Source organism: Oncorhynchus tshawytscha, unplaced genomic scaffold (assembly GCF_018296145.1).
Source record: "Oncorhynchus tshawytscha isolate Ot180627B unplaced genomic scaffold, Otsh_v2.0 Un_contig_11237_pilon_pilon, whole genome shotgun sequence".
Classification (NCBI taxonomy): Eukaryota; Metazoa; Chordata; class Actinopteri; order Salmoniformes; family Salmonidae; genus Oncorhynchus; species Oncorhynchus tshawytscha.
Window position 1 is genome coordinate 8,092 of NW_024608800.1, and position 24,302 is coordinate 32,393.

A 24,302-nucleotide genomic window follows, 5' to 3' on the forward strand; every position below is an offset into this window, starting at 1 on the left:
GACCCGGCTTGATCAGTGAAGCCCCTAGCCTTCTCTTTCTCTCTCTCTCTCTCTCTCTCTCTCTCTCTCTCTCTCTCTCTCTCTCTCTCTCTCTCTCTCTCTCTCTTCTCTCTCTCTCTCTCTCTCTCTCTCTCTCTCTCTCTCTCTCTCTCTCTCTCTCTCTCTCTCTCTCTCTCTCTGTCTCTCTCTCTCTCTCTCTCTCTCTCTCTCTCTCTCTCTCTCTCTCTCTCTCTCTCTCTCTCTCTCTCTCTCTCTCTCTCTCTCTCTCTCTCTCTCTCTTCTCTCTCTCTCTCTCTCTCTCTCTCTCTCTCTCTCTCTCTCTCTCTGCTCTCTACATCTACCTCGCTCTTCCTTTCCCTTCTCTTTAAATGTAAATGACATCGGTTTTTTCTCAGTAAGTAAGCTGTCTCGTGACGTGAGATACTCAAAACCGTCAATGAAGATGTTGATGTGTGACCGGGCGTCCAGATGCTGGTGACCACCGTGGGGGCTTTCGCCGCCTTCAGCCTCATGACGATAGCGGTCGGGACCGATTACTGGCTGTACTCACGAGGGACGTGCAAAAGCAAAAGCACCAATGACAACGACACAAGCCGGAAGAACGAAGAGGTGATGACTCACTCTGGTCTGTGGCGAACCTGCTGTCTGGAAGGTAAAGAGAGAGAGAGAGAGAGAGAGAGAGAGAGAGAGAGAGAGAGAGAGAGAGAGAGAGAGAGAGAGAGAGAGAGAGAGAGAGAGAGAGAGAGAGAGAGAGAGAGAGAGAGAGAGAGAGAGAGAGAGAGAGAGAGAGAGAGAGAGAGAGAGAGAGAGAGAGAGAGAGAGAGAGAGAGGTGGTCTGTGGCTAACCTGCTGTCTGGAAGGTAAGAGAGAGAGAGAGGGGAGGGAGGGTGGTCTGTGGTCAACCTGCTCTGGTAGGTAAGAGAGAGAGAGAGGGAGGGAGGGTGGTCTGTGGTCAACCTGCTGTCTGGAAGGTAAGAGAGAGAGAGGGGAGGGAGGGTGGTCTGTGGTCAACCTGCTCTATGGTAGGTAAGAGAGAGAGAGGGGAGGGAGGGTGGTCTGTGGTCAACCTGCTCTCTGGTAGGTAAGAGAGAGAGAGGGGAGGGAGGGTGGTCTGTGGTCAACCTGCTCTATGGTAGGTAAGAGAGAGAGAGGGGAGGGAGGGTGGTCTGTGGTCAACCTGCTCTCTGGTAGGTAAGAGAGAGAGAGGGGGAGGGAGGGTGGTCTGTGGTCAACCTGCTCTCTGGTAGGTAAGAGAGAGAGAGGGGAGGGAGGGTGGTCTGTGGTCAACCTGCTCTCTGGTAGGTAAGAGAGAGAGAGGGGAGGGAGGGTGGTCTGTGGTCAACCTGCTCTCTGGTAGGTAAGAGAGAGAGAGGGGAGGGAGGGTGGTCTGTGGTCAACCTGCTCTCTGGTAGGTAAGAGAGAGAGAGGGGAGGGAGGGTGGTCTGTGGTCAACCTGCTCTCTGGTAGGTAAGAGAGAGAGAGGGGAGGGAGGGTGGTCTGTGGTCAACCTGCTCTCTGGTAGGTAAGAGAGAGACAGAGGGGAGGGAGGGTGGTCTGTGGTCAACCTGCTCTCTGGTAGGTAAGAGAGAGAGAGAGGGGAGGGAGGGTGTTCTGTGGTCAACCTGCTCTCTGGTAGGTAAGAGAGAGAGAGAGGGGAGGGAGGGTGGTCTGTGGTCAACCTGCTCTCTGGTAGGTAAGAGAGAGAGGGGGGAGGGAGGGTGGTCTGTGGTCAAGAGGAAGGTAAGAGAGAGAGAGGAGGGGCAGGGCCTGATTAATGCAGGGGCTTTCCGGGGCCCAAGCCCCCAGGGTGATCTTGATGAAGAGAAGATATTAAATCTATACAATTGAAATCAATATATTTTTGACTGCACTCTCCAACCAAATGAGCTGCTCTCAATGAGTGTAGATGGCCTGTTACCACTCTGCTAATCATCAGATGGGTGGGGAGAGGAGGTAAGGGGGCCCATGTGGGTAACTGGGGGGGCCCTGCGTTGTTTGGGTAACTGACTCAGGGCCGGCCCTAGCCTTTTGCCATGGGGCATATAGAATATGTTTCAGTTTTAAATCGTGTTTTTTTTTCTTCAAATCTACACATTTTGCCATGGGGTGGAGATTTTGCCATGTCTTATGCCATGTTAATGATATCTGAGTGAGAGTGTTACAAAATCAATGGGGGCCCCCTGGAAGTCACGGCCCCTGGAGGTCAGGGCCCCTGGAGGTCAGGCCCCTGGAGGTCAGACCCTCCTGGAGGTCAGGCCCCTGGAGGTCAGGGACACTGGAGGTCAGGGACACTGGAGGTCAGGGCCCCTGGAGGTCAGACCCTCCTGGAGGTCAGGGCCCCTGGAGGTCAGGGGCCCCTGGAGGTCAGGGTCCCCTGGAGGTCAGGCCCCCTGGAAGTCAGGCCCATGGAGGTTAGGGCCCCTAGAGGTCAGGCCCATGGAGGTTAGGGCCCTTTGGAGGTTAGGGCCCTTTGGAGATTAGGGCCCTTTGGAGGTCAGGCCCCTGGGAGGTTAGGGTCTGGTGTGTTCTACTATTCAGGTTCTGTCTCTCTGTCTATTAGATATAGATCTAGACTAGCAGGACAGGACCCTGTATGGGTGAGACAGTGCGTCTCTCTGTCTATTAGATATAGATCTAGACTAGCAGGACAGGACCGTGTATGGGTGAGACAGTGTGTCTCTCTGTCTATTAGATATAGATCTAGATTAGCAGGACAGGACCCTGTATGGGTGAGACAGTGTGTCTCTCTGTCTATTAGATATAGATCTAGACTAGCAGGACAGGACACTGTATGGGTGAGACAGTGTGTCTCTCTGTCTATTAGATATAGATCGAGACTAGCAGGACAGGACCCTGTATGGGTGAGACCGTGTGTCTCTCTGTCTATTAGATATAGATCTAGACTAGCAGGACAGGACACTGTATGGGTGGGACCGTGTGTCTCTCTGTCTATTAGATATAGATCTAGACTAGCAGGACAGGACACTGTATGGGTGAGACCGTGTGTCTCTCTGTCTATTAGATATAGATCTAGACTAGCAGGACAGGACACTGTATGGGTGAGACAGTGTGGCTCTCTGTCTATTAGATATATGTTCTCTAGTTCCGCGGTTCTGAGGTTCTCTAGTTCCGCAGTTCTGCTGTTCTCTAGTACCATGGTTCTGCTGTTCTCTAGTTCCACGGTTCTGCTATCCTCTAGTACCATGGTTCTGCTGTTCTCTAGTTCCACGGTTCTGCTGTTCTCTAGTACCACGGTTCTGCTGTTCTCTAGTTCCATGGTTCTGCTTTTCTCTAGTTCCATGGTTCTGCTGTTCTCTAGTTCCACGGTTCTGCTGTTCTCTAGTTTCATGGTTCTGCGTGTTCTCTAGTTCCATGGTTCTGCTGTTCTCTAGTTCCATGGTTCTGCGAGTTCTCTAGTTCCATGGTTCTGAGTTCTCTAGTTCCATGGTTCTGCTGTTCTCCAGTTCCACGGTTCTGCTGTTCTCTAGTTTCATGGTTCTACTGTTCTCTAGTTCCACGGTTCTGCGTGTTCTCTAGTTCCATGTTTCTGCTGTTCTCGAGTTCCACAGTTCTTCTGTTCTCTAGTTCCACGGTTTTGCTGTTCTCTAATACCATGGTTCTGCTGTTTCATGGTTCTGCTGTTCTCTAGTTTCACAGTTCTGCGTGTTCTCTAGTTCCATGGTTCTGCTCTTCTCTAGTTCCACGGTTCTGCTGTTCTCTAGTTCCACGGTTCTGTTGTTCTCTAGTTCCACGGTTCTGCTGTTCTCTAGTTCCACAGTTCTGCTGTGCTTTAGTTCCACGGTTCTGCTGTTCTCTAGTTCCATGGTTCTGCGTGTTCTCTAGTTCCATGGTTCTGCTCTTCTCCAGTTCCACGGTTCTGCTGCTGTTCTCTAGTTCCATAGTTCTGCTGTTCTCTAGTTCCATGGTTCTGCTGTTCCATGGTTCTGCTTTTCCATGGTTCTGCTGTTCTCTAGTTCCACAGTTCTGCTGTTCTCTAGTTCCACGGTTCTGCTGTTCTCTAGTTCCATGGTTCTGCTGTTCTCTAATTCCATAGTTCTGCTGTGCTTTAGTTCCACGGTTCTGCTGTTCTCTAGTTCCACGGTTCTGATGTTCTCTAGTTCCATGGTTCTGCTGTTCTCTAGTTCCACGGTTCTTCTGTTCTCTAGTTCCACGGTTCTGCATGTTCTCTAGTTCCATGGTTCTGCTGTTCTCTTTCATGGTTCTGCTGTTCTCTAGTTTCACAGTTCTGCTGTTCTCTAGTTCCATGGTTCTGCTGTTCTCTAGTTCCACGGTTCTGCTGTTCTCTAGTTCCACGGTTCTGCTGTTCTCTAGTTCCACGGTTCTGCTGTTCTCTAGTTCCACAGTTCTGCTGTTCTCTAGTTCCATGGTTCTGCTGTTCTCTAGTTCCATGGTTCTGCGTGTTCTCTAGTTCCATGGTTCTGCTGTTCTCTAGTTCCACGGTTCTGCTGTTCTCTAGTTCCATAGTTCTGCTGTTCTCTAGTTCCATGGTTCTGCTGTTCCATGGTTCTGCTAGTTCCATGGTTCTGCTGTTCTCTAGTTCCACAGTTCTGCTGTTCTCTAGTTCCACGGTTCTGCTGTTCTCTAGTTCCATGGTTCTGCTGTTCTCTAATTCCATAGTTCTGCTGTTCTTTAGTTCCACGGTTCTGCTGTTCTCTAGTTCCACGGTTCTGCTGTTCTCTAGTTCCATGGTTCTGCTGTTCTCTAGTTCCACGGTTCTGCTGTTCTCTAGTTCCATAGTTCTGCTGTTCTCTAGTTCCATAGTTCTGCTGTTCTCTAGTTCCATGGTTCTGCTCTAGTTCCATGGTTCTGCTGTTCCAGTTGGTTCTGCTGTTCTCTAGTTCCACGGTTCTGCTGTTCTCTAGTTCCACGGTTCTGCTGTTCTCTAGTTCCATGGTTCTGCTGTTCTCTAATTCCATAGTTCTGCTGTTCTTTAGTTCCACGGTTCTGCTGTTCTCTAGTTCCACAGTTCTGCTGTTCTCTAGTTCCATGGTTCTGCTGTTCTCTAGTTCCACGGTTCTGCTGTTCTCTAGTTCCATAGTTCTGCTGTTCTCTAGTTCCAGTTCTGCTGTTCTCTAGTTCCATGGTTCTGCTGTTCCATGCTGTTCTCTAGTTCCATGGTTCTGCTGTTCTCTAGTTCCACGGTTCTGCTGTTCTCTAGTTCCACGGTTCTGCTGTTCTCTAGTTCCATGGTTCTGCTGTTCTCTAGTTCCACGGTTCTGCTGTTCTCTAGTTCCATAGTTCTGCTGTTCTCTAGTTCCATAGTTCTGCTGTTCTCTAGTTCCATGGTTCTGCTGTTCCATGGTTCTGCTGTTCCATGGTTCTGCTGTTCTCTAGTTCCACGGTTCTGCTGTTCTCTAGTTCCACGGTTCTGCTGTTCTCTAGTTCAATGGTTCTGCTGTTCTCTAATTCCATAGTTCTGCTGTTCTTTAGTTCCATGGTTCTGTTGTTCTCTAGTTCCATGGTTCTGCTGTTCTCTAGTTCCATGGTTCTGCTGTTTTCTAGTTCCATGGTTCTGCTGTTCTCTAGTTCCGGTTCTGCTGTTCTCTAGTTCCATGGTTCTGCTGTTCTCTAGTTCCATGGTTCTGCTGTTCTCTAGTTCCACGGTTCTGTTGTTCTCTAGTTCCATGGTTCTGCTGTTCTCTAGTTCCACAGTTCTGCTGTTCTCTAGTTCCATGGTTCTGCTGTTCTCTAGTTCCACGGTTCTGCTGTTGTCTAGTTCTGCGGGTTCTCTAGTTCCATGGTTCTGCTGTTCTCTAGTTCCACGGTTCTGCTGTTCTCTAGTTCCACGGTTCTGCTGTTGTCTAGTTCTGTTCTGCTGTTCTCTAGTTCCATGGTTCTGCTGTTCTCTAGTTCCATGGTTCTGCGTGTTCTCTAGTACCATGGTTCTGCTGTTCTCTAGTTCCATGGTTCTGCTGTTCTCTAGTTCCATGGTTCTGCTGTTCTCTAGTTCCACGGTTCTGCTGTTCTTTAGTTCCACGGTTCTGCTGTTCTCTAGTTCCACAGTTATGCTGTTCTCTAGTTCCATGGTTCTGTTGTTCTCAGTTCCATGGTTCTGCTGTTCTCTAGTTCCACGGTTCTGTTGTTCTCTAGTTCCACGGTTCTGCTGTTCTCTAGTTCCATGGTTCTGCTGTTCTCTAGTTCCACGGTTCTGCTGTTCTCAAGTTCCAAGGTTCTGCTGTTCTCTAGTTCCACGATTCTGCTGTTCTCTAGTTCCACGGTTCTGATGTTCTCTAGTTCCACGGTTCTGTTGTTCTCTAGTTCCACTGTTCTGCTGTTCTCTAGTTCCACGGTTTTGCTGTTCTCTAGTTCCACGGTTCTGCTGTTCTCTAGTTCCACAGTTCTGCTGTTCTCTAGTTCCACGGTTCTGTTCTCTAGTTCGGTTCTGCTGTTCTCAGTTCCACGGTTCTGCTGTTCTCTAGTTCCACAGTTCTCCTGTTCTCTAGTTCCACAGTTCTGCTGTTCTCTAGTTCCATGATTCTGCTGTTCTCTAATTCCATGGTTCTGCTGTTCTTTAGTTCCACAGTTCTGCTGTTCTCTAGTTCCACGGTTCTGCTGTTCTAGAGTTCAACAGTTCTACTGTTATCTAGTTCCACGGTTCTGCTGTTCTCTAGTTCCCTGGTTCTGCTGTTCTCTAGTTCCACGGTTATGCCTGTCTCTAGTTCCATGGTTCCGCTGTTCTCCAGTTTCATGGTTCTGCGTGTTTTCTAGTTCCATGGTTCTGCTGTTCTCTAGTTCCACGGTTCTGATGTTCTCTAGTTCCACGGTTCTGCTGTTCTCTAGTACCATGGATCTGCTGTTCTCTAGTTCCACGGTTCTGCGTGTTTTCTCTAATACCATGGTTCTGCTGTTCTCTAGTTCCATGGTTCTGTTTTTCTCTAGTTCCATTGTCCTGCTGTTCTCTAGTTCCATGGTTCTGCTGTTCCATGGTTCTGCTGTTCTCTAGTTTCACGGTTCTGCTGTTCTCTAGTTCCACAGTTCTGCTGTTCTCTAAATCCACGGTTCTGCTGTTCTCTAATTCCACGGTTCTGCTGTTCTCTAGTTCCACAGTTCTGCTGTTCTCTAGTTCCATGGTTCTGCTGTTCTCTAGTTCCACAGTTCTCCTGTTCTCTAGTTCCACGGTTCTGCTGTTCTCTAGTTCCCATGGTTCTGTTCTGTTCTCTAGTTCCATGGTTCTGCTGTTCTCTAGTTCCACGGTTCTGCTGTTCTCTAGTTCCACGGTTCTGATGTTCTCTAGTTCCACGGTTCTGTTGGTTCTCTAGTTCCACTGTTCTGCTGTTCTCTAGTTCCACGGTTTTGCTGTTCTCTAGTTCCACGGTTCTGCTGTTCTCTAGTTCCACGGTTCTGCTGTTCTCTAGTTCCACGGTTCTGCTGTTCTCTAGTTCCACGGTTCTGCTGTTCTCTAGTTCCACAGTTCTCCTGTTCTCTAGTTCCACAGTTCTGCTGTTCTCTAGTTCCATGATTCTGCTGTTCTCTAATTCCATGGTTCTGCTGTTCTTTAGTTCCACAGTTCTGCTGTTCTCTAGTTCCACGGTTCTGCTGTTCTAGAGTTCAACAGTTCTACTGTTATCTAGTTCCACGGTTCTGCTGTTCTCTAGTTCCCTGGTTCTGCTGTTCTCTAGTTCCACGGTTATGCCTGTCTCTAGTTCCATGGTTCCGCTGTTCTCCAGTTTCATGGTTCTGCGTGTTTTCTAGTTCCATGGTTCTGCTGTTCTCTAGTTCCACGGTTCTGATGTTCTCTAGTTCCATGGTTCTGCTGTTCTCTAGTACCATGGATCTACTGTTCTCTAGTTCCACGGTTCTGCGTGTTCTCTAATACCATGGTTCTGCTGTTCTCTAGTTCCATGGTTCTGTTTTTCTCTAGTTCCATTGTCCTGCTGTTCTCTAGTTCCATGGTTCTGCTGTTCCATGGTTCTGCTGTTCTCTAGTTTCACGGTTCTGCGTGTTCTCTAGTTCCACAGTTCTGCTGTTCTCTAAATCCACGGTTCTGCTGTTCTCTAATTCCACGGTTCTGCTGTTCTCTAGTTCCACAGTTCTGCTGTTCTCTAGTTCCATGGTTCTGCTGTTCTCTAGTTCCACGGTTCTGCTGTTCTCTAGTTCCACGGTTCTGCTGTTCTCTAGTTCCACGGTTCTGCTGTTCTCTAATTCCATGGTTCTGCTGTTCTTTAGTTCCACAGTTCTGCTGTTCTCTAGTTCCACGGTTCTGCTGTTCTAGAGTTCCACGGTTCTGCTGTTATCTAGTTCCACGGTTCTACTGTTCTCGAGTTCTATGGTTCTCTCCCTCTCTCTCGCTCTGCCTCCCTCTCTCTCTTGCACGTCTGGTGAACAGGTCAGGGATCCACAGCCACAGGGAAAATAGCAGAAACTGGAGTAGCAACACAACCAGGTGGACAGCCAGGAGTCATCAGGTCAGGTAGTGCTGAGACAGGAGAAAGAGAGAGAGGACAGAGAGAGAGAGTGATGAGACAGGAGAGAGAGGGACAGGAGAGAGAGGGACAGGAGAGAGAGAGAGACAGAGAGAGAGAGAGAGAGAGAGGACAGGAGAGAGAGGAGACAGAGAGAGAGAGAGGGAGAGAGGGACAGAGAGAGAGAGGGACAGGAGAGAGAGAGGGACAGAGAGAGAGGGAGAGAGAGGACAGGAGAGAGAGAGGGACAGGGAGAGAGAGAGGGACAGGAGAGAGAGGGAGAGAGAGGGACAGGAGAGAGACTGGAGAGAGAGAGAGAGAGAGAGAGAGGGACAGGAGAGAGAGAGGGACAGGAGAGAGAGAGAGAGAGGGACAGAGAGAGAGAGAGGGACAGGAGAGAGAGAGGGACAGGAGAGAGAGAGAGACAGAGAGAGAGAGAGAGAGAGAGAGAGGGAGGAGAGAGAGAGAGAGAGAGAGAGAGAGAGAGAGAGAGAGAGAGATGAGTGACGAGAGACGAGACAGAAGAGAGAGAGAGACAGGAGAGAGAGAGAGAGAGAGAGAGAGAGAGAGAGAGAGAGAGAGAGAGAGAGCGATGGGAGAATTAGAGGTATCATACTTAAGTTCACACAGGACATCAGATAAGACAGGAGAATTGCACCAGATTGGACAGACTGACCGTAGCCCCCGGCACATAGACTATTGCAGCAAAGATACTGGAAGCTGAGACAGTTTGGGGGTTGGGGGATACCGTGACCCTGTCCGACGATACCCCGGAGCACAGCCCCCACACCACTAGAGGGATATCAACAGACCACCAATTTACTACCCTGAGACAAGGCTGAGTACAGCCCACAAAGATCTCCTCCTACGGCACGAGCTCGAGGGGGCGCCGAACCGGACATGAAGATCACGTCAGTGACTCAACCCACTCAAGTTGAGTATAGTGAAAAAAGCCTGGCACGACGTGACGCACCCCTCCTAGGGACGGCGTGGAAGAGCACCAGTAGCGCCAGTGACTCAGCCCCCCGTAATAGGGTCGGACGGAGAGAATCCCAGGGGAGAGAGGGGAACCGGCCAGGCAGAGACAGCAAGGGCGGTTCTTTGCTCCAGTGCTTTTCTGTTCACCTTCACACTCCTGGGCTCAGACTACACTCCTGGGCTCAGACTACACTCCTGGGCTCAGACTACACTCCTGGGCTCAGACTACACTCCTGGGCTCAGACTACACTCCTGGGCTCAGACTACACTCCTGGGCTCAGACTACACTCCTGGGCTCAGACTACACTCCTGGGCTCAGACTACACTCAATCATATGACCCACTGAAGAGATGAGTCTTCAGTAAATACTTAAAGGTTGAGACCGAGTCTGCGTCTCTCACATGGGTAGGCTGACCATCCCATAAAAATGGAGCTCTATAGGAGAAAGCCCTGCCTCCAGCTGTCTAGGGGCAGTAAGGAGGCCTGTGTCTTGTGACCGTAGCGTACGTGTAGGTATGTACGGCAGGATCATGATTCTAGCAGCCGTGTTCAGCACTAGCTGAAGTTTATTTAGTTAGCCTGAGAGTATAGCATTGCAGTAGTCTAATGTAGAAGTAACAAAAGCATGGATTAGTTTTTCTGCATTGTGGTTTTACAATGTTAGGAAGATTTTTTTTAAAAGCTGTCCTTGAAACAGTCTTGATATGTTCATCAAAAGACAGATCAGGGTCCAGAGTAACGCCGAGTTCCTTCTCAGTTTCATTTTAGAGACGACTGTACAAACCATTGAGATGAATCGTCAGATCCAACAGCAGATATCTTTGTTTCTGTCACGCCCTGGCCATAGAGAGGTTTTTATTCTCTATTTTGGGTTAGGCCAGGGTGTGACTAGGGTAGGCATTCTAGTTTCTTTATTTCTATGTTTTCTATTTCTTTGTTGTTTGGCCGGGTATGGTTCTCAATCAGAGGCAGCTGTCTATCGTTGTCGTCTGATTGAGAATCATACTTAGGCAGCTTTTTCTCAGCTGTGTTTTGTGGGTAGTTGTTTTCCGTTTTGTGTTTCTACCCCTGACAGAACTGTTCGTTGTCGTTTTTGCTCTTTGTTATTTTTTTTTCTAGATATTAACATCATGAACACGTACTTATGTCTGAAAACACTTTGCTTCCAGGATGGGTAGCATCAAGAGGTTTTAACATCATGAACACGTACCACGCTGCACTTTTGGCCCACTCCCTCTTCTTCAGACGAGCGTTACAGTTTCTTGGGACCTAGCATCTCTGTTTTCTCTGAGTTTAAAAGGAAAACATTTGCTGCCATCCTGACACTTCCTTGTGTCTGAAAACACTTTGCTTCCAGCGAGGGCAATTTTTGGGGCTTCACCACATTTTATCGAAATGTACAGCTGTTTGTCTTCTGCATAGCAGTGAGAGTTACATCCAAGTTACATCACTAAGAGGTAAAAATATATAGTGGAAACAATAGTGGTCCTAAAACGGAACCTTGAGGAACACCAAACAGGAAGTTGGATCATTCCCTTCAAACTTGCATGTCAGGAAGTTTTCACAAAACAATTCTCAGCTAAAGATTTTTTTAAAATGTTGGTAACCAGTTTTATACTGAAGTCAACATTCCTTTGACTCTAGCTGTTCCGTTTGTACATGTGAAACGAAGCCAAGCATCAAACAGTCCTTCTCCCTCCCTATAAATTCCCTTTTCCTCTCCTTGTCTCACTCACTCCATGGCGTTCTGACAGCTTCCTTTTACACACGGGTCCTGAGTCTGCACTCAACCTACAATTAGACCTACGTAAATAAATACCTATTAAAACCTGATGGGGTACACAGGCTACAATTAGACCTATGTAAATAAATACCTATTAAAACCAATCTGATGAGATACACAAGCTACAATTAGACCTATGTAAATAAATACCAATTAAAACCAATCTGATGAGATACACAAGCTACAATTAGACCTATGTAAATAAATACCTATTAAAACCTATCTGATGGGGTACACAGGCTACAATTAGACCTACGTAAATAAATACCTATTAAAACCAATTTGATGGGAAACACAGGCTCCAATTAGACCTATTTGATGGGGTACACAGGCTACAATTAGACCTATGTAAATAAATACCTATTAAAACCAATTTGATGGGAAACACAGGCTCCAATTAGACCTATTTGATGGGGTACACAGGCTACAATTAGACCTATGTAAATAAATACCTATTAAAACCTGATGGGATACACAAATTCAAAATGGGACGAGTTGAGTGGACTGGGGAAATATGTATTCAAATGGTTGTAGAATAATTGAGATCCGTTTGATTTCCGTTTTAGGTTAATTTGCGGTTGTCACTAGTTACCACAGCCACAAAGTCAGAATTGACTATATCGTAAAACATTTTTTTATGTAAACAAAAATGTACTTAATTTAAGGTTAGGCATAAGGTTAATAGTGTGGTTAGAGTTAGGTTTTAAAATCAGTTTTTAAGGAGAGAAATTGTAGAAATAGGTGGGGTTTTTACATTTATTTTATTTAACAAGGCAAGTCAGTTATTAATAAGAACAAATTCTTATTTTCAATGACGGCCTAGGAACAGTGGGTTAACTTCCTGTTCAGGGGCAGAACGACAGATTTTTACCTTGTCAGCTCGGGATTTGATCCAGCAACCTTCCGGTTACTAGTCCAACGTTCTAACCACTAGGCTACCTGCCGCCCCTCTAACCACTAGGCTACCTGCCGCCCCTCTGACCACTAGGCTACCTGCCGCCCCTCTAACCACTAGGCTACCTGCCGCCCCTCTAACCACTAGGCTACCTGCCGCCCCTCTGACCACTAGGCTACCTGCCGCCCCTCTGACCACTAGGCTACCTGCCGCCCCTCTAACCACTAGGCTACCTGCCGCCCTCTAACCACTAGGCTACCTGCCGCCCCTCTAACCACTAGGCTACCTGCCGCCCCTCTAACCACTAGGCTACCTGCCGCCCCTCTAACCACTAGGCTACCTGCCGCCCCTCTAACCACTAGGCTACCTGCCGCCCCTCTAACCACTAGGCTACCTGCCGCCCCTCTAACCACTAGGCTACCTGCCGCCCCTCTAATCACTAGGCTACCTGCTCTAACCACTAGATTACCTGTCTCTAACCACTAGGCTACCTGCTCTAACCACTAGGCTACCTGCTCTAACCACTAGGCTACCTGTCTCTAACCACTAGGCTACCTGCTCTAACCACTAGACTACCTGTCTCTAACCACTAGGCTACCTGTTCTAACCACTAGGCTACCTGCTCTAACCACTAGGCTACCTGCCACCCCTCTAACCACTAGGCTACCTGTTCTAACCACTAGGCTACCTGCTCTAACCACTAGGCTACCTGCTCTAACCAAGAGGCTACCTGGCTCTAACCACTAGGCTACCTGTCTCTAACCACTAGGCTACCTGCTCTAACCACTAGGCTACCTGCCACCCCTCTAACCACTAGGCTACCTGGCTCTAACCACTAGGCTACCTGTCTCTAACCACGAGGCTACCTGTCTCTAACCACTAGGTTACCTGTCTCTAACCACTAGGCTACCTGTTCTAACCACTAGGCTACCTGCTCTAACCACTAGGCTACCTGCCACCCCTCTAACCACTAGGCTACCTGCTCTAACCACTAGGCTACCTGCTCTAACCACTAGGCTACCTGCTCTAACCACTAGGCTACCTGCCACCCCTCTAACCATTAGGCTACCTGCTCTAACCACTAGGCTACCTGCTCTAACCACTAGGCTACCTGCTCTAACCACTAGGCTACCTGCCACCCCTCTAACCACTAGGCTACCTGTTCTAACCACTAGGCTACCTGCTCTAACTACTAGGCTACCTGTTCTAAACACTAGGCTACCTGTCTCTAACCACTAGGCTACCTGCTCTAACCACTAGGCTACCTGCTCTAACCACTAGGCTACCTGTTCTAACCACTAGGCTACCTGTTCTAACCACTAGGCTACCTGCCTCTAACCACTAGACTACCTGTTCTAACCACTAGTCTACCTGTTCTAAAACCTAGGCTACCTGCTCTAACCACTAGGCTACCTATTCTAACCACTAGGCTACCTGTTCTAACCACTAGGCTACCTGCTCTAACCACTAGGCTACCTGTTCTAACCACTAGGCTACCTGTTCTAACCACTAGGCTACCTGCCTCTAACCACTAGGCTACCTGCTCTAACCACTAGGCTACCTGCTCTAACCACTAGGCTACCTGTTCTAACCACTAGGCTACCTGTTCTAACCACTAGGCTACCTGCCTCTAACCACTAGACTACCTGTCTCTAACCACTAGACTACCTGTCTCTAACCACTAGACTACCTGTCTCTAACCACTAGACTACCTGTCTCTAACCACTAGACTACCTGCTCTAACCACCAGACTACCTGTCTCTAACCACTAGACTACCTGTCTCTAACCACTAGACTACCTGTCTCTAACCACTAGACTACCTGTCTCTAACCACTAGACTACCTGTCTCTAACCACTAGACTACCTGTCTCTAACCACTAGACTACCTGTCTCTAACCACTAGACTACCTGCTCTAACCACCAGACTACCTGTCTCTAACCACTAGACTACCTGTCTCTAACCACTAGACTACCTGTCTCTAACCACTAGACTACCTGCTCTAACCACTAGACTACCTGCTCTAACCACTAGACTACCTGTCTCTAACCACCAGACTACCTGTCTCTAACCACTAGACTACCTGCTAAGAGCTCAGTCCTACTCCTCAAAGAAGAGCTCAGTCCTACTCCTCAAAGAAGAGCTCAGTCCTACTCCTCAAAGAAGAGCTCAGTCCTACTCCTCAAAGAAGAGCTCAGTCCTACTCCTCAAAGAAGAGCTCAGTCCTACTCCTCAAAGAAGAGCTCAGTCCTACTCCTCAAAGAAGAGTTCAGTCCTACTCCTCAAAGAAGAGCTCAGTCCTACTCCTCAAAGAAGAGCTCAGTCCTACTCCTCAAAGAAGAGTTCAGTCCTACTCCTCAAAGAAGAGCTCAGTCCTACTCCTCAAAGAAGAGTTCAGTCCTACTCCTCAAAGAAGAGCTCAGTCCTACTCCTCAAAGAAGAGCTCAGTCCTACTCCTCAAAGAAGAGCTCAGTCCTACTCCTCAAAGAAGAGTTCAGTCCTACTCCTCAAAGAAGAGCTCAGTCCTACTCCTCAAAGAAGAGTTCAGTCCTACTCCTCAAAGAAGAGCTCAGTCCTACTCCTCAAAGAAGAGCTCAGTCCTACTCCTCAAAGAAGAGCTCAGTCCTACTCCTCAAAGAAGAGCTCAGTCCTACTCCTCAAAGAAGAGCTCAGTCCTACTCCTCAAAGAAGAGCTCAGTCCTACTCCTACTCCTCAAAGAAGAGCTCAGTCCTACTCCTCAAAGAAGAGCTCAGTACTACTCCTCAAAGAAGAGTTCAGTCCTACTCCTCAAAGAAGAGCTCAGTCCTACTCCTCAAAGAAGAGCTCAGTCCTACTCCTCAAAGAAGAGCTCAGTCCTACTCCTCAAAGAAGAGCTCAGTCCTACTCCTCAAAGAAGAGCTCAGTCCTACTCCTCAAAGAAGAGCTCAGTCCTACTCCTCAAAGAAGAGCTCAGTCCTACTCCTCAAAGAAGAGCTCAGTCCTACTCCTCAAAGAAGAGTTCAGTCCTACTCCTCAAAGAAGAGCTCAGTCCTACTCCTCAAAGAAGAGTTCAGTCCTACTCCTCAAAGAAGAGCTCAGTCCTACTCCTCAAAGAAGAGCTCAGTCCTACTCCTCAAAGAAGAGTTCAGTCCTACTCCTCAAAGAAGAGTTCAGTCCTACTCCTCAAAGAAGAGTTCAGTCCTACTCCTCAAAGAAGAGTTCAGTCCTACTCCTCAAAGAAGAGCTCAGTCCTACTCCTCAAAGAAGAGTTCAGTCCTACTCCTCCCTGGCAGTAATTTAAAGAACAGGAAGAACACACAGTGAAAATGTTTACTTTTCAACTCGAACAGAATTGAGCCTCGTTTTCAAATGACTCCTTCTTCTTCTTCTTCTTCTTCTTCTTCTTCTTCTTCTTCTTCCGAGAATACCTTTTCCAGATGTGTAGATTCTCATCGCTTCATACTTCATTCAGTCCTATTTTCATTCTGTAAGATTACATCGTGTTTTTTCACTTTAAACTAGGTGTGTCTTGACTGTGATACGGGGCTTAGGGGGAAATAAGAGCGTCTCGTCTGCTGAATGAACAAAACAAGGCTTTGCCATTACACAGCCCGAGGCTTCTACTCTACAAGCAAGGGCCACACCGCTGAGATCAGTGCTTCTTTTTTTTTTTTTTTTTTTTTAAGTTCGTGTTCCACGATATAATATCACCAGTTACGGCTTCGATAAATGAATCTTAAAATGGCACTTGTTTTTTTATTTTTTTTATCGACTGAATATATATATGGGGAAATTGAGCAATTAGGATTCATTATCTGTAATGGTTATGATAAATGAGGCCTTGTTGTACACTGTTGGTATATAGATAAGCACAGATTAGTTTTGCAGTGCAGGGCTTGTGTTCTAAAAATAGATTCTTCTTCTTTTTTTTAAGGGTAGTACTACATTACTCCATCAGTCAATAAAAAAAGGTCAAATGTCGCTGGGTATCTCGCGGCTGGGTATCCCTTTGTAAAATCGTGATAGTTTTGCCATATCGTCAGAGCTGGAATCAATCTTAGTCATGTATTTGACGCTTTGCCTGTTTGATGGCTCGTTGAGAAAGTCGCAGCGGGATTTCTTATGAGCGCCCGGATTAGTGTCCTCTTTGAAAAGCGGCAAATCTACACTTAAACTCAGTGCGGATGTTGCCTGTAACCCATGGCTTCTGGTTGGGGTATGTACGTACGGTCACTGTGGGGATGACGTCATCGATGCACTTATTAATGAAGCCAGTGACTGATGTGACTGACTCCTCAATGCCATTGGATGAATCACAGAATGATGAATGAATGAATCCAGTCTGTGATATAGCAAAACAGTCCTGTAGCTTAGCATCCGCTTCATCTGATCACTTCCGTGTTGAGTGACTCTGTGTGTCGAGTAAAAGGGGATTGAGGGTTTTGTCGCATGTAGTTGCATAGGTGAAATGCTGGTAAAAAAAAACGAGGTCAAACGGATTCTGTCGTGACGTCTCCAGCACTGACATGCAGTGCCTTAGAGCGCTGCGATACAGCCTGGAATCGAACCAGGGTCTGTAGTGACGCCTCCAGCACTGAGATACAGTGCCTTAGACCCCTGCGATACAGCCTGGAATCGAACCAGGGTCTGTAGTGACGCCTCCAGCACTGAGATACAATGCCTTAGACCGCATGCGATACAGCCTGGAATCGTACCAGGGTCTGTAGTGACGCCTCCAGCACTGAGATACAGTGCCTTAGACCGCCTGCGATACAGCCTGGAATCGAACCAGGGTCTGTAGTGACGCCTCCAGCACTGAGATACAATGCCTTAGACCGCATGCGATACAGCCTGGAATCGAACCAGGGTCTGTAGTGATGCCTCCAGCACTGATATACAGTGCCTAAGACCCCATGCTCACCAATAGAACAGCGGGCGATGGGGGTCTATTTTCTCGCCGACGGAATCTCGTCAGGATGCAGCCTCAACTGCCCCTCTCTTTCACCGCATTGTGTGCAAAAGACAGGAGGAGACAGAGAGGTATCATCCTACTGGGAGGGACACCCCCTCATATGACTGGAGCTGTCATATAGAGACAGAGAGGTATCATCCTACTGGGAGGGACACCCCCTCATATGACTGGAGCTGTCATATAGAGACAGAGCGGTATCATCCTACTGGGAGGGACACCCCCCTCATATGACTGGAGCTGTCATATAGAGACAGAGAGGTATCATCCTACTGGGAGGGACACCCCCTCATATGACTGGAGCTGTCATATAGAGACAGAGAGGTATCATCCTACTGGGAGGGACACCCCCTCATATGACTGGAGCTGTCATATAGAGACAGAGAGGTATCATCCTACTGGGAGGGACACCCCCTCATATGACTGGAGCTGTCATATAGAGACAGAGAGGTATCATCCTACTGGGAGGGACACCCCCTCATATGACTGGAGCTGTCATATAGAGACAGAGAGGTATCATCCTACTGGGAGGGACACCCCCTCATATGACTGGAGCTGTCATATAGAGACAGAGAGGTATCATCCTACTAGGAGGGACACCCCCCTCATATGACTGGAGCTGTCATATAGAGACAGAGAGGTATCATCCTACTAGGAGGGACACCCCCTCATATGACTGGAGCTGTCATATAGAGACAGAGACAGAGCGGTATCATCCTACTATTTTTTTAAATTTTTATTTCACCTTTATTTAACCAGGTAGGCTAGTTGAGAACAAGTTCTCATTTGCAACTGTGACCTGGCGAAGATAAAGCATAGCAGTGTGAGCAGACAACACAGAGTTACACATGGAGTAAACAATTAACAAGTCAATAACACAGTAGAAAACAAAGGGGGAGTCTATATACAATGTGTGCAAAAGGCATGAGGAGGTAGGCAAATAATTACAATTTTGCAGATTAACACTGGAGTGATAAATGATCAGATGGTCATGTACAGGTAGAGATATTGGTGTGCAAAAGAGCAAGTAAATAAATAAAAACAGTATGGGGATGAGGTAGGTGAAAATGGGTGGGCTATTTACCAATAGACTATGTACAGCTGCAGCGATCGGTTATCAAATCAAATCAAATCAAATTTTATTTGTCACATACACATGGTTAGCAGATGTTAATGAGCTTACTTGAGACGCAGACGTCTCACCTAGAGCTCTAGAAATGCACATGCGCGACGCTATATGCTAATGGTATTAGTTAAAACGCAAACGTTCATTAAAATACACATGTTTGGTATTAAAATAAAGCTACAGTCATTGTGAATCTAGCCACCGTGTCAGATTTTTAAAATGCTTTTCGGCGAAAGCATGAGAAGCTATTATCTGATAGCATGCAACACCCCAAAAGACCCGTAGGGGATGTAAACAAAAGAATTAGCATAGTCGGCGCTACACAAACCGCACAATAAAATATAAAACATTAATTACCTTTGACCATCTTCTTTCTTTGCACACCTTGATGTCCCATAATCAATACTGGGTCTTTTTTTGGATTAAATCGGTCCATATATAGCCTAGATATCGATCTATGAAGACTGTGTGGAAAACGGAAAAAAAAGAGCGTTTCATAACGTAACGTCATTTTTAAAAGTTAAAAATTCGACGATAAACTTTTACAAAACACTTCGAAATACCTTTCTAATGCAACTTTAGGTATAACTACACGTTAATAAGCTATAAAAATCATCAGGAGGCGATGTAAATTCGATAGCCTGCCGTGTGGAAAAATGTCCGGAGAAAAAGGCAGACAATGCCTCGGGTCGGTGGTCGGAGAGAATCGGTTCCCTTTGGGCGGATCTACCAAGAATCAATTCAGATTCAAATGAGGAGACTCTATAGATCCTGTGGTAGCTGTAGGTACTGCAAGCTTGGCCTCATATATTACGGTTCACCTTTAACAATTCATGGGAGTGGCGCATGGATACTTTTTTCCATCTCCAGTGATCCGATTTTCCTGCGCTTTTCGATGAAACAGACGTTCTGTTATAGTCACAGCCGTGATTTAAACAGTTTTGGAAACGTCTGAGTGTTTTCTATCCACACATACTAATCATATGCATATACTATATTCCTGGCCTGAGTAGCAGGACGCCAAAATGTTGCGCGATTTTTAACAGAATTTCCGAAAAGTAGGGGGAAGCTTAAGAGGTTTTAATTAATGCGAGTGTAGCGAAATGCTTGTGCTTCTAGTTCCGACAATGCAGTAATAACCAACAAGTAATCTAGCTAACAATTCCAAAACTACTACCTTATAGACACAAGTGTAAGGGGATAAAGAATATGTACATAAAGATATATGAGTGAGTGATGGTACAGAGCGGCATAGGCAAGATACAGTAGATGGTATTGAGTGCAGTATATACATATGAGATGAGTATGCTCAGATAGCAGATGTTTGAAGTTGGTGAGGGAAATAAAAGTCTCCAACTTCAGCCATTTTTGCAATTCGTTCCAGTCACAGGCAGCAGAGAACTGGAACGAAAGGCGGCCAAATGAGGTGTTGGCTTTAGGGATGATCAGTGAGATACACCTGCTGGAGCGCGTGCTATGGGTGGGTGTTGCCATCGTGACCAGTGAACTGAGATAAGGCGGAGCTTTACCTAGCATGGACTTGTAGATGACCTGGAACCAGTGGGTCTGGCGACGAATATGTAGCGAGGGCCAGCCGACTAGAGCATACAGGTCGCAGTGGTGGGTGGTATAAGGTGCTTTAGTGACAAAACGGATGGCACTGTGATAAACTGCATCCAGTTTGCTGAGTAGAGTGTTGGAAGTTATTTTGTAGATGACGTCGCCGAAGTCGAGGATCGGTAGGATAGTCAGTTTTACTAGGGTAAGTTTGGCGGCGTGAGTGAAGGAGGCTTTGTTGCGGAATAGAAAGCAGACTCTAGATTTGATTTTCGATTGGAGATGTTTGATATGAGTCTGGAAGGAGAGTTTACAGTCTAGCCAGACACCTAGGTACTTATAGATGTCCACATATTCAAGGTCGGAACCATCCAGGGTGGTGATCAAATCAAATCAAATGTATTTATATAGCCCTTCGTACATCAGCTGATATCTCAAAGTGCTGTACAGAAACCCAGCCTAAAACCCCAAACAGCAAGCAATGCAGGTGTAGAAGCACGGTGGCTAGGAAAAACTCCCTAGAAAGGCCAAAACCTAGGAAGAAACCTAGAGAGGAACCAGGCTATGTGGGGTGGCCAGTCCTCTTCTGGCTGTGCCGGGTGGAGATTATAACAGAACATGGCCAAGATGTTCAAATGTTCATAAATGACCAGCATGGTCGAATAATAATAAGGCAGAACAGTTGAAACTGGAGCAGCAGCACGGCCAGGTGGACTGGGGACAGCAAGGAGTCATCATGTCAGGTAGTCCTGGGGCATGGTCCTAGGGCTCAGGTCCTCTGAGAGAAAGAGAGAATTAGAGAACGCACACTTAGATTCACACAGGACACCGAATAGGACAGAAGAGGTACTCCAGATATAACAAACTGACCCTAGCCCCCCGACACATAAACTACTGCAGCATAAATACTGGAGGCTCAGACAGGAGGGGTCAGGAGACACTGTGGCCCCATCCGAGGACACCCCGGACAGGGCCAAACAGGAAGGATATAACCCCACCCACTTTGCCAAAGCACAGCCCCCACACCACTAGAGGGATATCTTCAACCACCAACTACTAGTGATACTAGTCAGGCGTGCGGGTGCAGGCAGCGAACGGTTGAAAAGCATGCATTTGGTTTTACTAGCGTTTAAGAGCAGTTGGAGGCCACGGAAGGAGTGTTGTATGGCATTGAAGCTCGTTTGGAGGTTAGATAGCACAGTGTCCAAGGAGAGGCCGGAAGTATATAGAATGGTGTCGTCTGGTTAGAGGTGGATCAGGGAATCGCCTGCAGCAAGAGCAACATCATTGATATATACAGAGAAAAGAGTCGGCCCGAGAATTGAACCCTGTGGCACCCCATAGAGACTGCCAGAGGACCGGACAGCATGCTCTCCGATTTGACACACTGAACTCTGTCTGCAAAGTAGTTGGTGAACCAGGCAAGGCAGTCATCAGAAAAACCGAGGCTACTGAGTCTGCCGATAAGAATATGGTGATTGACAGAGTCGACAGCCTTGGCAAGGTCGATGAAGACGGCTGCACAGTACTGTCTTTTATCGATGGCCGTTATGATATCGTTTAGTACCTTGAGCGTGGCTGAGGTGCACCCGTGACCGGCTCGGAAACCAGATTGCACAGCGGAGAAGGTACGGTGTGATTCGAGATGGTCAGTGACCTGTTTGTTGACTTGGCTTTCGAAGACCTTAGATAGGCAGGGCAGGATGGATATAGGTCTGTAACAGTTTGGGTCCAGGGTGTCTCCCCCTTTGAAGAGGGGGATGACTGCAGCAGCTTTCCAATCCTTGGGGATCTCAGACGATATGAAAGAGAGGTTGAACAGGCTGGTAATAGGGGTTGTGACAATGGCGGCGGATAGTTTCAGAAATAGAGGGTCCAAATTGTCAAGCCCAGCTGATTTGTACGGGTCCAGGTTTTTTGCAGCTCTTTCAGAACATAGACTATCTGGATTTGGGTAAAGGAGAACCTGGAGAGGCTTGGGCGAGTAGCTGCGGGGGGGTCGGAGCTGTTGGCCGAGGTTGGAGTAGCCAGGAGGAAGGCATGGCCAGCCGTTGAGAAATGCTTATTGAAGTTTCCGATAATCATGGATTTATCGGTGGTGACCGTGTTACCTAGCCTCAGTGCAGTGGGCAGCTGGGAGGAGGTGCTCTTGTTCTCCATGGACTTCACAGTGTCCCAGAACTTTTTGGAGTTAGAGCTACAGGATGCAAATTTCTGCCTGAAGAAGCTGGCCTTGGCTTTCCTGACTGACTGTGTGTATTGGTTCCTGACTTCCCTGAACAGTTGCATATCGCGGGGACTATTCGATGCTATTGCAGTCCGCCACAGGATGTTTTTGTGCTGGTCGAGGGCAGTCAGGTCTGGAGTAAACCAAGGGCTATATCTGTTCTTAGTTCTGCATTTTTGAAAGGAGCATGCTTATCTAAAATGGTGAGGAAGTTACTTTTAAAGAATGACCAGGCATCCTCAACTGACAGGATGAGGTCAATGTCCTTCCAGGATACCCGGGCCAGGTCGATTAGAAAGGCCTGCTCACAGAAGTGTTTTAGGGAGCGTTTGACAGTGATGAGGGTGGTCGTTTGACTGCGGCTCCGTGGCGGATACAGGCAATGAGGCAGTGATCGCTGAGATCCTGGTTGAAGACGGCGGAGATGTATTTAGAAGGCCAGTTGGTCAGGATGACGTCTAATGAGGGTGCCCTTGTTTACAGATTTAGGGTTGTACCTGATGGGTTCCTTGATGATTTGTGTGAGATTGAGGGCATATAGCTTAGATTGTAGGACTGCCGGGGTGTTAAGCATATCCCAGTTTAGGTCACCTAACAGAACAAACTCTGAAGCTAGATGGGGGGCGATCAATTCACAAATGGTGTCCAGGGCACAGCTGGGAGCTGAGGGGGGTCGGTAACAGGCGGCAACAGTGAGAGACTTATTTCTGGAGAGGGTCATTTTTAAGATTAGTAGTTCGAACTGTTTGGGTATGGACCTGGAAAGTATGACATTACTTTGCAGGATATCTCTGCAGTAGACTGCAACTCCTCCCCCTTTGGCAGTTCTATCTTGACGGAAGATGTTATAGTTGGGTATGGAAATCTCAGAATTTTGGTGGCCTTCCTGAGCCAGGATTCAGACACGGCAAGGACATCAGGGTTAGCAGAGTGTGCTAAAGCAGTGAGTAAAACAAACTTAGGGAGGAGGCTTCTGATGTTGACATGCATGAAACCAAGGCTTTTTCGATCACAGAAGTCAACAAATGAGGGTGCCTGGGGACATGCAGGGCCTGGGTTTACCTCCACATCACCCGCGGAACAGAGGAGGAGTAGTATGAGGGTGCGGCTAAAGGCTATCAAAACTGGTCGCCTAGAGCGTTGGGGACAAAGAATAAAAGGAGCAGATTTCTGGGCATGGTAGAATATATTCAGGGCATAATGCGCAAGGGTATGGTGGGGTGCGGGTACAGTGGAGGTAAGCCCAGGCACTGGGTGATGATGAGAGAGGTTGTATCTCTGGACATGCTGGTTGTAATGGGTGAGGTCACCGCATGTGTGGGAGGTGGGACAAAGGGGTATCAGGGGTATGAAGAGTGGAACTAGGGGCTCCATTGTAAACTAAAACAATGATAACTAACCTGAACAACAGTATACAAGGCATATTGACATTTGAGAGAGACATACAGCGAGGCATACAGTAATCACAGGTGTTGAATTGGGAGAGCTAGCTAAAACAGTAGCTAAAACAGTAGTTGAGACAACAACAGCTAATCAGCTAGCACAACAACAGCAGGTAAAATGGCGTTGACTAGGCAGGGAGGGTCGGATTAACTACACACAGAGCCTGAGTGCGGCTGGGGCCGACAGATAAAACATAAACAAGCAGAATGGAGTACCGTGATTAATGGACAGTCCAGAGTGCATCAGCTATGTAGCCAAGTGATCAGTGTCCAGGGGGCAGCGGTGGATGTGGCAGGGAGGCTGGACTGGCGAGTATTATCCAGGTTAAAAAAAAAAAAACTGTCTGGCTGTGCAGAAGGTAAAAGCCGCTAGCAGTGGCTAACAATGACTAAATAGCTTGTAGCTGGTTGGCTTCTGGAGGTTCTTGAATGTGTTCTAAAAATTAAAAATAATAGCGATTCCGTATCACATTGGGTGAGGCAGGTTACCGGGAGGTATAATCGAATTAAAAATTGAAAAGAGATAGAAAGTAAATATGGGTCCAGTGAGTGGTTGGGCTAGCTGGGGACGCGGCAATTCAGACAGTTAGCAGGCTAACAAGCTAACAGTCAGTAGGCCGGGCTAAACAAGCTAGCAGTTAGCAGACCGGGGCTAAACAAGCTAGCAGTTAGCAGGCCGAATTAGCAAGCAAGCAGATAGCAAGGGCTAGAAAGCCTTTGGGGGACATCGCGATGGGGTTAAGTCTGTTTATGCCTCTTCATGCGGTGACATCGATAGACCTGGGTGGTGGGTCCGGATATTGTAGCCCAGGAGTATGCTTCGGTGGTAGCACAGGAGCTCTGGCCAGGCTAGCTTCAAGCTAAGTGGATGGAAACGCTAGCCAGGAGTAATCATCCGGGGTTGCGGTTAGCTAGTTTGCTAG

The 24,302-nt window shown here is 47.5% G+C and overlaps 1 pseudogene; it reads left to right on the forward strand.

The window, feature by feature from the left end:
• Window positions 1-285: 285 nt before the first annotated feature.
• Window positions 286-24,302, forward strand: part of LOC121843833 — a 62,970-nt pseudogene continuing 38,953 nt past the window's right edge.